The sequence below is a fragment of the Strigops habroptila genome, chromosome 1 (assembly GCF_004027225.2).
Source record: "Strigops habroptila isolate Jane chromosome 1, bStrHab1.2.pri, whole genome shotgun sequence".
Classification (NCBI taxonomy): Eukaryota; Metazoa; Chordata; class Aves; order Psittaciformes; family Psittacidae; genus Strigops; species Strigops habroptila.
This window is the reverse complement of record NC_044277.2, coordinates 38,691,811-38,705,178: the sequence shown is the minus strand read 5'-3', so window position 1 is coordinate 38,705,178 and position 13,368 is coordinate 38,691,811. Positions and strand designations below refer to the sequence as shown.

At 40.0% G+C, this 13,368-nt stretch overlaps 1 protein-coding gene across 5 annotated transcripts in view; it reads left to right on the top strand.

Moving 5' to 3' along the window:
* Positions 1 to 13,368, top strand: part of FAM110B (family with sequence similarity 110 member B) — a 113,869-nt gene that overhangs the window by 51,659 nt on the left and 48,842 nt on the right. Inside the window, exon 1 of one of the 5 annotated variants that reach the window (XM_030485666.1) lies at positions 2,843 to 3,074. The exons of the other annotated variants lie outside the window; for them this stretch is intronic. The gene's annotated coding sequence lies outside the window, so the exon portion shown is untranslated. Of the gene's footprint in view, positions 1 to 2,842; positions 3,075 to 13,368 lie in introns of those variants that run through there. 5 annotated transcript variants of the gene reach the window in all.

Here is a 13,368-nt window from a genome sequence, read left to right as displayed (position 1 = left end):
AGTGGGTCCCCCAGTTACAGCTGCCACCATGATGTTTTAAAAAAGGAAGCAACTCCTAGAACCCTGTTGCAGTGATATGTTGAGAGCATGCTGCTATGGCAGCCCATGTTGGGGACATGGGCTATAAATGCCCTCGGAGCCAGCAGCTCTGCGGGTTGGAGACAGGAGGGAGCAGTGCTGGACCTGCACAGGGCGAAGCAGCGACGGCTTGGGGAGCTGCTGGGCTGAGATGGGGGATGCATTGGCTTAGCAGCTTGCATGGGTGGAAGCCAAAACTGAGTGTTCGGTGGCAGCTGAAGCCTGTTTAATTCCTGTTTAAGGGTTCTTGGTCATTTTGTTACATGTCATAGTTGCCATGGTGGTTTCTGAATGTAGATTAGAATAATTTAAGTCTCTTTGATTTTCTTTGTTTTGTGTGTGTTTTTTCCTTTGCTTAACAAACATGAGCATTCCCGATAGCTGGATCAGAGGACTAGAGTCAAGACTATTGGTCATCTTCCCCTGTTGCTACCTTTGGAAAAATGTTGTTCGAAAAATCATTGTGGATCTGATCATCAAATAATTGGCTCACCTCTTCTTCACATGTCCCTTGAACTCTTTTTAAATTAAGTTTTTAACCATTGTATAACTGCCCTTTCTGCCTTTATTCTTCAATGCATAGTTTTCTGCCTTCAAGCAGTACTGCTGAGAAACTTGGAATATTCTACAGTATTTTAAAGAAGCACAATTTATAAAAACTGATGAGCTCCTTAGATGATGTAATCAGAATAGGAAGACTTAATAAAACAACCTCCTTCGTTTATTGCAACACAAAACTTAATGTTGACTGAATGTTGAATCAAGGAGAAAAATGTCACTATTCCTGCATTTCATTTTTATTTCTAACCATATATAGCTTTTAGAATATTTTTTTGGTACAGAAATGAAGTCTGCTTCTAGCGCAGAGCAACTCTTTATGAGCAATTTTCACTGACAGATTAAGAAAGTTGTGACACAGCTATTTGCATATTGTCAATAAATATGGTCTTGCACTGTTACCACATTGAAGTCTTGTTCCATTAGGAACATTTTATGTAGCAGCAAATACAATTTTTGTACTGAAGTAAGTATGATAGTTAAAAAATATTTATAAACAACCTTTAATATCATGCACTTGGACTGTGCCTGATACTGATTCCCTAGGGAATTAGGGAAAATGCTGATGTGGGCATATAGGAACTCATTATTGCAGTGGGGTTTGAGGTCTTGTAAGTGTACTGTTTATGAATGTGTTTTATGCATATCTTAATGGAACATCCTAAAAATGTGTTGTAAAGTATGTATATTGTAACAGTATAGCATTATGGTATTTTGGCAATATTGATCATGAAAAATGTACTGTATCTCACACGGGACAGCTGGCATTGCCTCTTTGGAGAAGCAGGCTGTGTACTTCCATCTTGTCATTGACGTCTGTAAACCTTTTGGTCAGGATAGAGCTTAGGTGATTATGTGAAACATTTGGGAACAGGAAACTTGGGAAGATTGTTTTCCGATTTGTGCTAAACAGGGCAAAGATTAATTGAAATATACTAACCGTGAAGACTAAACTAAAGGTGCCTGTATCTTTTTTTCATGATTATTTACTTGATATTGTTGGAGCTCTCAGCATGCTTCAAAACCACAGTGTTTCTTAGATCATAACATTCCTTAGTTTTGTGGACTTACATATTTATAAGATGCGTGTAAGACTTGAGTTAGTTCCTCATATTTGTAAGGAGTATTTGATCACGTTAGGTATTTTCCAAATGAATTCAGTTGTTTTGCATAATGGCAAAAATTTCCTTGGCATTTCTACCATAGCCTCATAAAAGCTTAGTTAGGACTTTATGTGCCAATGCACACAGAAGCCCTTGGGTCATCTGAGAATCTGCCCATGTGTAAACATAAAGGACAGAGAGGGTCCTGTTGACTTCTGTAGGGTTACTGTGCACTGAGACCATGCATGTGGTGCCTCACTAATCTGAGGTCTGTGTTGTAGATTGTGAAGTACTGTACATAAACTGATCTGAGATGTACCATGTATATGACGCTGGTAATGTGTACGTTCAAAACAAGAATAAATTCCTGCATTTTATTGTCTCCTTCTAACAGACTTAGCAAACTACAAGTGGTCAGCTTCTGAAAGAGCACTTGTAAATATATCCCTTTTTTCAGAGATGGAGACAAATTCCCTTGTAGGTGAATCATTTGGGAAGACAATAACAGCGACATAAAAAAACCAACAGGAGGTTTTGTTCAGCCTAGAGAAGAAAAGGCTCTGAGGAAATCTTATAGCATCCACCCAGTACCTAAAGGGGACCTACAAGAAATCTGGAGAGGGACTTTTTACAAGAGCATGTAGGGATAGGAGAAGGGGGAAGGGCCTTAAGCTGAATGAGGGTAGATTTAGATTAGATATTAGGAATAAATACTGTGAAGGTGGTGAGACACTGGCACAGGTTGCCCAGAGAAGCTGTGGCTGTCCCATCCCTGGCAGTGTTCAAGGCCATGTTAGACGGGGCTTTGAGCAACCTGGTCTAGTGGAAGATGTCCCTGCCCGTGGCAGGGTGGTTGGAACTAGATGATCTTTAAGCTCCCTTCTAACCCAAACCATTCTATGATTTTTTTTTTTTTTTTTTTAATGCACCCAGACAAATACCAGTCCCAAATGTCGATGCTTTCGGCTAAAAGGTGTAATAATCTGTCCAGCTCTCATCTCGTGCGCGGTGCCTCAGCAGCCCCGTGCTACGGCAAAGGGCTATAATTAGATTAGCAGCCAGCTAAGCAGCGGTGACAGGCTGTGAGCCTCAGCGAGCATGTGCTGGATTCTGCATGTGCCTCGCGCTTATTGGCGGGCAAGGTTGCTGCCTGCCAGTTTGATAGGTTTCCCCAGTAATCTTTATGCTGCATTACAGACATAGATACAGAGGTACTGTGTGCATGCAACGGGAGAGGTGCTCAACTTGTAGCGTAAAAGAAAGCCCACAGATGAAAGGCATTGGTCTTTGTTGCAAAACATCAGTACTTAAGGACTGCTAGCTGCAAGCCGAGAGGTCAGTGAAGGAGTTTTACTTGGTGGTAATTACTTTCAGGTCTTTATCTCTCCGGTAAAACAGTCATGCATGAAATGAATAGTGTTAATCATGTCATCTGTTTAATTTGATCTTGCTTTCATTAATTTCATGTGTACTCTGGTGGGAAAGCGATCAGATTACAAAACATATCATTTGAGTGGATTTAGTTAAAAAATAAGGCGTATTTATACAGGAATATTGCTTTCATTTGAAAAATTGAGCCTGTGCATGTGAGTGATTTTACTGGTTGCCTTTTGTTATGCTAATGGAATATTTCTTTTATTGGGATGTTTTCTGCCGAGCAATTGAATTAGAGCATTTATAACTATTGGCATATGAAGATGAATCTCTATAAATAGTGTTTAGTTTAAATAATGATTCTGTGAAGTGTTCTTTAATTTGATCACAGCCGTAACTATCTTGATGGTTCTCTTGCTACAAGATAGAGGGATGAGGAGTAATATGCTATTGTTCTTTCAACAAAGATGCTGGAGCCTTCATGTTTGGGTGGATTCTTTGTTTCATCCACTGGGTTTTATTTTAAGTGGCTTTCATAATTAAACTAAAGGCACCCTGCCTGATAGATTACAGTATATCCTTTGCTTGCACACAAATGTATTTTATACATATAGATAGATATATATCTGTATTGTTCTCGGTGTCTGAATTCTGGCCCAGAGCCTTGTTTATTGTCAGAACTGCCTTCAGCAGTAGAATGAAACAAAATATATATACCAATCTTTTCCTCTGTGATTCTGAGAATATTACAGTATTTATCATAGCATCATACTCATTTAAGTTCTTTTCATACTTGACCTATGCATCAATTGATCACAACTTTTCCTATAAAAAGCATGCATATTTAATGAGCACATTTTACAGTGAAAGCTGTTCAGAACACAAGGAAGCAAGCACGAAGTATTAAAAAAAAAGTCTCTTAATATAGTCATGCCTCATTTGATGACTTTTGAATATTGAAGCTGACTATTCAGACTTCAGAGTTAATGCCCTTGTCTCTGTCAGACTCCAGGGCCCCCATGAACTTGTATATTAAGTCACCAGTCATCTGGCTGGCTGGCTGCCACCATGCGTCCGAGGTACGAGTAGATTGTCTCAGCCAGGATCAGAAAGGTGTTAGGAACTGGAGCTATTTTGGTATTAGTCTTCGCTTTTCCCTCCGCAACTATCCAGGAAGAGGTTTTTCCTACTGTATAAACCACAGCAAAAATTTAAGTTGTTCACTCTTAAAAGTATGTGGTATGAAACTGTGTTACCTCCTGAGCAGATACCCTTAAATGTGAGCATTTATTCAGTTACTAACTTTATATGGCTGTGGGTACAACAGATATACATTTTTTCTTGTTTGTGATAGCGTAGTCAAAAGGAAAAGTATTTGGGAGGTTTAATCGCAGCTGGTGCATAACAGTTTCATTGAATTTTTGTTGTCAACTAAAATAGTTACCATGGTGTCTACATTCACCTAGGTTCTATTTCCAAAGCTGTTTTCTACTGTGTAGACTTGGAAAGTGGCATTTTTGCATGGTAACATTGAAGCCTGGACAGGGAAGACTCAGGATGTGAAGGCATGTTGTTCTCAGGCTGTTTTATATTCTCTCGTTGCTCCAAATGGCCAACCAAAAGTGTCTTAAAGGGGTTAAGTTAAACTATGCCTTCTGCCTTTTTAAGAGAGGCTTACCTGAATTAATTTATCTACATCTTTATAACCTTCGCAACAGCATCCTATGAAGGAGTAAATAACGGCAATGTTAGTAATAAAGAAATGCAGAAAGTAATATCTCCAGCTGAATTGCATGTTTACCGTATCCAGACAGTGTGTTTTCAAGAGGCGAGAGGTTGATATTTTCTATTCCACATACTGAGCTATTATTATTTGTCAGTAACATGAAGCACATCTGGAAAAATGATATAAAAGTTGCCATATTTTTCGTGGTGGATACAGGTAATACCACCACCCACTGGAACTATAATGCTGCACCAACAGTTATTATGGTGTGTACATCTGTCTCCAGAACCAGCTGTGATGATCTATGCAAGCATCACCAGAAAAATGGTTGTGAAATGAATTGGTGACAGTGTAATTTCAATTTTCAATGCATCAATAGCAAGGAATAAGCTACTTTGTTATTGCTTCCCTTTTTGTTACTACCTCATTGTTCTGGGTAAACAAAGAAAACAAATTGAAGTAACAGTTTATGTGGATTACTCTTTAAAAAAGTTGTCAGCTTTGTTGCTATAAACATATTTTAACTGTAACTAGCGTATTGCTACAGGAAATGTGGCACATTTCAGATTGTCAATGAGATTTTATATTCAAGTTTTGCCAGTGAGTTTCTTGATGTGAAAGTTTTTAATTACTCTTTGTTAGGAGATGCAGTCATAGCATGTTCGCTGTGCGCCTCTTGAACTGTTCTTATTTCTGATATGTTGCGTTGTAGATAAACCACCAAGTCCTTTGTTATCTGAAAGGGAAACTTTTATTTCCAGTCAGAAATGCAGCATGCATATGTATGGGAAGGGCACAAAAGTACACTACAAAAAGTAAGGTCTCAAGTGTTTCATTGGTATATATGTGTGTGTATATATATCTGGAAAGAATCACTTATACCACCTAACATTAATATATGTTTGTGTAGAAATGAATATGTTGTCAACACGTTCAGTGTCATACCAGTACTCATTATAATCCAATAGATATATACTCCTTGAATATTCCTTGAACAGTAGTGTTTTCAGAAACACTAGCTTTGGCTGCTAGCTGGACATGGATACATGCAGTAAACTGAGTGCCTGTAATAAACAATGCTACACTAGCTCTGGTTTATTAAGGTATTATGTCTTTTTACTGCTACATGTGTAAGTGAATTCTGCATTACTTGTAAAACCATGCTAAATCTGAAGGGGAAAAATGATACTTAAGGTTAATGTTTTGGTTTTTTTGTTTTTTTTGTCGTCTGTTAGCAATGAAAGGGAGACTCCTGAAAAACAGTCATAGGGATTTAAAGTATTACCACAATGTTTAGTTTGCAGGATTTGTACTTACAGTTTTTAAGTTGAGTAGCAGTAAGTGATACATGCGTAAAGATTTACATTAAAATGAGAAAAATTATTTTGTGCCCTAAAGCTCCTTTTTCCTTTTCCTCTGTTTTTGGAACCAACGCCAGTTATTACTTTGCTGATAAAATGTCTGTCTGTTTAAATACTTGAGACATCCAATAGCCCCAGTCTGGGGCATGAGTGCTCCCATGCCGAGATACGAGGCATTGGTGAGGGCTTGCGGTGGGGAAGGCCTGCCCTCTTGCAGGGCTGTCACCTGCCTGGCACAAGTTAGTCTGGGGACTAACTATGCGATCAGAAACTTAAACAGTGGATGAAATATACCTAACTCTAGCCATCTGCGTGTCAAGCATTCACAATGTTTAGAGAAAGGTCGTGTTTTACAGAGCAGGAAATGAAATGTCTTCTACTTGCATTTCTCACCTGCGGTGGTATGGTGAATTAAAGACCAAATGCATATTATTAATTTCTTTTTACACTGAATCTTCTGTTACAGTTAATTTTAATTGTCCTTAAATGTATTACCTGCGATATTAACTGTGGCTTGATAGATTTAATGTATAATACAACTGGCAAATAATAATCCTGGATGCTTTTGTCTGCGTAATCCTCATAACAAGATTCCTGTCTCTGTTTCATGTTGCCTTTCGTGGATGTGCTTCAGCTACCTGTAGGCACAACTACTTGCTACAGCCTTTCCACAAAGCACCTGAGCCATCTCCAGCCCAGATCCTCACTTTGTAAATATGTTGTTTCTAAACAAGAATTGTCCATTCCATAACAGACATTACTTGGTTTTATGCCCTGTCATGCAGTTGTCTTATGCTTCTGTGACACACTGATTTGTTAATTGAAACTGTATATTATTTATACTGATGATTATATGGCCTTCTATCTTTTTGGCTGCGTATCTGCTGGGTCTTGTAGAATGATTTTACTGTATCCACTAATACCTTCCTGCGTATGAATGCATATATGAATGCGTGTACTACAGAATCCCAATTAATGGCAAAGAAGGATATAAAATTCTTGCCTCTCTTTTAAAGGAGCTTAACATTTTGGAAGTTGGTAGAGTAGCCCAAAGATTAGGTTGTTCTGCTCCCTGATTAGGAAGTCTGTTAAAACACATCCTGTGGCAAGGTTATGCAATGTGTAATAGAACTTGCATGGGTTATTAGTTCCATTTAACTGAGAGAAATGTGAATATCCAGGTTTGCAGTGGTATGCACATTTTCACAAGTTTGTGACTATTTGGCTCTTGCATCTGTTTAGGGTCCATGGTTATAACTGGTTCTTTTAAAGCTTGGCTACTGGTTTTCATAGAACCATAGAATGGTTTGGGTTGGAAGGGACCTTAAGGATCTTCTGTTTCCAACCCCCCTGCCATAGGCAGGGACATGTTCCACTAGACCAGGTTGCTCAAAGCCCCATTCCACCTGGCCTTGCACACTGCCAGGGATGGGACAGCCACTTCTCTTCGTAACCTGTTCCAGTGCCTCAGCACCCTCACAGTAAAGAATTTCTTCCAAATACCTAGTATAAATCTACACTCTTTTAGTTCCAAGCCATTCCCCCTTGTCCTGTCATTACATGACCTTGTAAAAAGTCCCTCTCCAGATTTCTTGTAGGCCCCCTTTAGGTACTGGAAGGCTGCTATAAGGACTTCCCAGAGCCCTCTCTTCTCCAGGCTGAAGAACCCCAACTCTCCCAGAGAGTTTTGTAGGTAATGATACTGAAGGAGAGATGTTAATACCATGTGCTGTGTTGGCCTGTAATGCAAATGCCAAATCTGCATAAACTCTGTGTTCCAAAGTGAGTTTTACCTGTATAGTCTAGGCAGAAAAAGGCAGGAGAGGATGGGAGAAACAGAGCCAATAAAGATGAGGCATCTTTTGTGTGACCACAAACTGTGGGCTTGCAAGGTAGGTTGAACAGTCTGTGCTTTAGGATTATAAACTGCATTATTACTGCAAATATCTTTAAAAAGAGTGAAAAATATCCTAAGATCAGTATAACTATTCCTGTCTATATAAGCACTTACAGTACAAACTTCTCAGGGTAAGGATGTTTTCCTTCTGTCTCAGTCACAATTGGCATTGTGTATTTTGGGCATTGCAGTCATCTGGAAATGAGTGTGCAGCTTTGTATTTCTATCGTTACATTACAACAGCAGTCTAGTCAGAAGATGTATGGGGGACTTGATAAATTATATCAGTTCCTCTTCCTTTACTGTTACATCAGCCCTGCTGCAATCCATGGTCCTGTCCTGTCTGTCCCGTTACTCTTCTCTGTCCCCTCTTCCCCCCCTCAATTTACCTTTAGCATATTGTGGAGAGCAGAGATTATTATTTTGGTCCCTATCTCCCCAGGGACTGGGTGAAGCCCCGCGGTAGCAATATGATTACTGCTAATTTTATGTGGAAGGCTGGTACAATGGTGGATGCAACAGAACAAGACCTCAAAATGGTGTCATTGTCCTTCAGTGTTTCGCTGCCTGTTGTTTCTCTTCCCCACAGTTCTCTTGTCTTGCCTTGCTGCAGCCTCCTTTCTAAATTTGTCTGCCCCATTTTCTCATTCAAATTACTCTTCAGTCTGTCTTTCTCTGCCCTTCAGCTTCTATTCACCATTCAACCATGTGTTCTTTGACATCTTTGCAGCCACCGCTCCCTTTTGAGCAGGGGTATGTGTGGATATCCAGAAATACCTTGTAGGCAGAGGTGTCCAAGGACAGCACACAGGTGAAGAATTTAAATTCTCTTACCAAAGATTCTTGGTATTTTTCTGATTATTACTTGTTTATTTTTTGAAGCAAGATGTCCTTGGCTTCTGCTTGGAAATCTCATTCTGACAAATACAAATCTTACCTCTGACATTTCTGAGTCTGAAATATCTGCTTTTTTTCTCTCAGCCTGCTACCTCTTTACTGAAAGGAAGCATCTCCCTTCATCTTCCTGTCATCTCTAGATCTGGCCTTTCCAAAGTGATTAATGAGCTTTGCTGACCACTTCCTGCAAGCAGGGCTCCTTTCCATCATGCCTCCATGCAGGTATCCCACATCAGCCATACTTCTGTAAGAGCTTGACCCAAGGAGCTGCTTCTGCCCCTCCTGCTCTTTGTAGGTGTCTCAGGTAGTGGTGGCATGTTGCTGACCTGAATCTTGACAGCTGCACTGCTGCCTGCAGGGCTCCAAGTCGCATGGGTGCTGACTGCCTTAACGACACATTTATTTTGCTCTTTTTTTTTATCGGCACCTTGGCACAGTTGCTGCACTGGGTGCCTAAAGGATCCCACTTAGAGGCTCTCTCCTGGTTTTGCAGAGTGCCTTCATTAAATCCTTGCAGAGCAATGACCCAGTGGATCATGCCCCCATCTCGTCCTAAAGTGCATAGAATTTGGGTTCTTCATCTGTAGTGTGGCTTGATGAGGAGTTGTTCTTCTGGTATGTGTAAGAAAAACTGGGATACTTCTGTACTATCAACTGTCATTTTTAGTTCTCTAAAGAGCCAGAGGTTTTGGAAGTGGTTTTTTCTTTCCTTAAGCTACAAAGCAACTTACACTTCCTTATTTTTTACTTCAGCATGACTCTGAAGTCTAAATTTGCATCAAAAGCACGTCTGCAACTAACTCTTAAAACACATCCATTCTTAGAAGACATTTACAAATACTAAATCCATCTGGTGTTGAATTACCATTGATTTTTTTTTTTTTTTTTGTTTTATTTTTTATATGTTGGGTTTGTGGGGGTTTTTTTGGTTTGTTTCTTTTTTTCTTTTGCAAGCTTGCTGAAACTGTATTGATGCTTCCCTCGTCTCCAAGAAACATGTGCATCTGCCATTTATGGCAACTTTACTTCTGGCTTTTGCGCAACATAGTACTGCGGAAACACTAGGATCCTACACAAAGCTTTTTTTTCTGCTTCTCCCTAAAATTAAGTATGGAATTATCAGTGTATATAAGTACCTAACAGGGAGGAGGAAAGAATCTGGAGCCAGGCTCTTCTCATTGATATCCCATGACAGGACAAGAGGCACTGAGCACAAGCTGAAATACGGGAAGTTCCATTTAAACATAAGAAAAACCGCTCACGAGGATGGCTGAACACTGGCAGAGGTTGCCCAGAGAGGTTGTGGAGTCTTCATCCTTGGAGATATACAAAACCCAAGTGGGATGTGATCCTGGGCAACCTGCTCTAGGTGGCCCTGCTTTCAGCAGGACTAGACAATCTCCAGAGATGCCTTCCAGCCACAGCTGTTCTGTGATTCTGTGACTAGAAGTCTCCAAACCCGAGACCAAGCAGGCCTTGTAACTCTAGTTATTTTTTCTGTATTAGTTCTGCTATCCAAAATTATTTCACATTTTATACCTGTTCTTGGGTATGAATGTGCACATGAATGTATATACCTGCTTGTTTCTGCCTGCTGTGTAAAGATACCTGGACACTAGGGCAAACTGGAGACTATTAGAAATGGAAAAGGGAGGAGGAGAATGTTTTTGTATTTTTCTTAAATGCATACAAATGCCATTTCATATGGTTGTCTGTGCTTTATGCAGCCATCGAAATACTTTTCCCTTCCACAATAATATGCTATGTCTGTATAGTAAAAATTGCTTTAAAGAAAGCTTATTTTTCTCAGATGATTTATGTTGAGCACAGGTCATACTTAATTAAGTCTTTGTTGCAGTCCACGTTACATTTTAAGTGGGCACAAATTGCCCAGCAGGAGATAGATCTGTGTGAGAGGAGACCAAAAGGCTCTGGGTCTGAAGAGGGAGGTGCACCTTCAGCTAGACTCCCCTTTCTCAAAAATGTAGCTCCAAATTAAGCAGTAAACATGGAAAAACTGGCCTGAGTTGAGAACTCTCTACGGGCACTTTGTATTTATGCACATACTTCCTGGAGTCCTGCATTGCATAATTACTGCTCTGCTGGTATTCAGCCCTGCTTCTGCAGCCCACGGTAGCTGTGTAGGTGTGACAGCATTGCTGAAAACTAGGGGAGCTGGACAAGGCTGACTGCTAAAATGGCATCTAGTTTCTTGGCATATACAAATGAAGCACCAGGTGACCCTCAGGGGGCAGTGTTGGAGGAACCTGTCTGTGATCATCCTTTGAAGTATCAGTTGGATAACTGTGTAGAAAAAGGGACACTTGCACAGCTCTTCATCATGTCCCTTCAAAGCCATGAATCTTGCCTTATAGCATTAACATGGTTTCTTTCTTCTTTTCAACCCACATTAAAGTCAATTTTCCCCTTGTTTAAAAGATCACCATCATTAGTATTATGTTGTTTGGGGTTGAAGAGGTTGTCTTTGTTTACATCTTGGCCAAGATAAATGACACAGCATGCAGTCCTGAAGTTTTATATTTGAAGTTGCAGAAACCATTATCTTTGTTCCCGTAAGCATTTGGATTTTTACTATTTAAATACATGGCAATGCTGTGTTTTCTGATGCTGTGTTCAAATATGATGTGGGATTTACTTTTTCCTGCTTGTTCACAGGTCTTGACATAACATCTTAGAAATGCTATGTGGACATTTCTAAGACGGTGAAGCACTTGCAAAAATAATAATAAAATTTCTATTGAAGATGAAATAAACCAATCTGAGAGCTTGCTTAGTTTCATGCTTAACATGTCAGCTTCAATCGCAGCCACTAGGAAGTTTTGCATTATTTTCAATAATTAATAAATTCCTTAATCCTTATGACCTGTACCATTTCCCCCCTTCCGTTTCATTTTAGTCTAGCAATTAGGCTTTCCACTTTTTACACTTGAATTAGATTACTTTCTTTGGTCTGTGCAATTATCTTTTGAAAATCCTTCAGAGGTCACCTGTAGTGGAGAAGTTGTCTTGTCAGGTGTCACAAACATGCATGAAGAAGGAATGGATTTGTATGACAGCTTGAAGTCTCCCTTCTCAGCTCTTCTTTCCCTTCCTACATGTGTGTTTTTAAGCCATCCCTTCCTCTGTCTGTCCTCCAGCTGCTTTTCTTCCCAAGTCTATAATGCTCACATGTGCTGTGAATTTCAATTTCGAGGACTGTTTGGCCATCTGAAGCAAGAAGAAGATGCCTTGTTCTGTATTTTGACATGTAAAACTTGCTTTTAGTTTCTTTTTCATGATATATGTGGAAACATTGCAAATGTTTGATGTGAAGTTCCTCAGTAAAAGTGGGACCTGCCTGTAAATCAAGCTGCCCCACAGGTGAGAGACAGGCTTGGCACTGCCAGCAGTGAGCAAGCAGTAGGCTGTCACTGGTGTGGCTGTTGCTTCTTTGCATGATCCTGCCCTTCCAAACTCCCCAGGGAAGATGTGGTAGAATTGGCACGAGTTCCTGTTCAGCTACTTGAGAATTAACATGGTGTTCCCCAAGGAAGAGTTTGAGTTTTAGTGGCTTATTGTCACATCTTCAAAATGGTTCTAGCATTATGCATCTTCTGGAAGGAACATGTGCCAGGGTGCGAGTTTCCTGCTTTTCTTGACAGCTGGGAAGGAGTTTTCATTAATTGTGAAGGTGTTGGATGAGCTCCTTTCGTAAGATGTTTTATTACTGAGACTTGCCTGTTGGAGGATCCTGTAACACCAAGCCCAGTGGTTTTGGAACAAAGATTGCAAGTTGCACAAAGGCAGATCTGCACCAGGCGCTTTTGTGCGGGACACTGGGACAACTTAAGATGGTTACAACAGCTTGAGATCATTACAGTGTTTGGTTTCTGTCAGCCAGAAGTGCCAACCAAAGCACATTCCCATACCTTGTGCCACTGCATCAGTGCTCTTGCTCTGCTATGGAAAAATTTGAAATCTCTGCATGTTTTTATAAAGAGGACAAAACCCCAGCTACAGTGATGCTTATGGGGATCCCATTTTCATTTTGTCTTCAAAATAAAGCTATCACATTTAGAATCTAAGTTGCTAATACTGAGAAACAGGCTGATAAGGTTAGTTTTTACTACTGCTTCATTTCAATTTCTTTCAGTTGTGGGAGAAGTCAGGTGGCCCAGTTACCAATGCAGAACTGATGCAGCCACAAAATTATTGCATTTTTCTTTCTCAAAGAGCAAAACCATACTAGGTGTAACTCCCTTTCAGTCCCTGCTGTATCTAGCATGATTTTAGCATAGTTTTGGAGTCCAGGAGGATTTCCTTAACATCCCTATTTCACATGAGCTGTTACCTGAGGTGATTTGTACTTCTTTA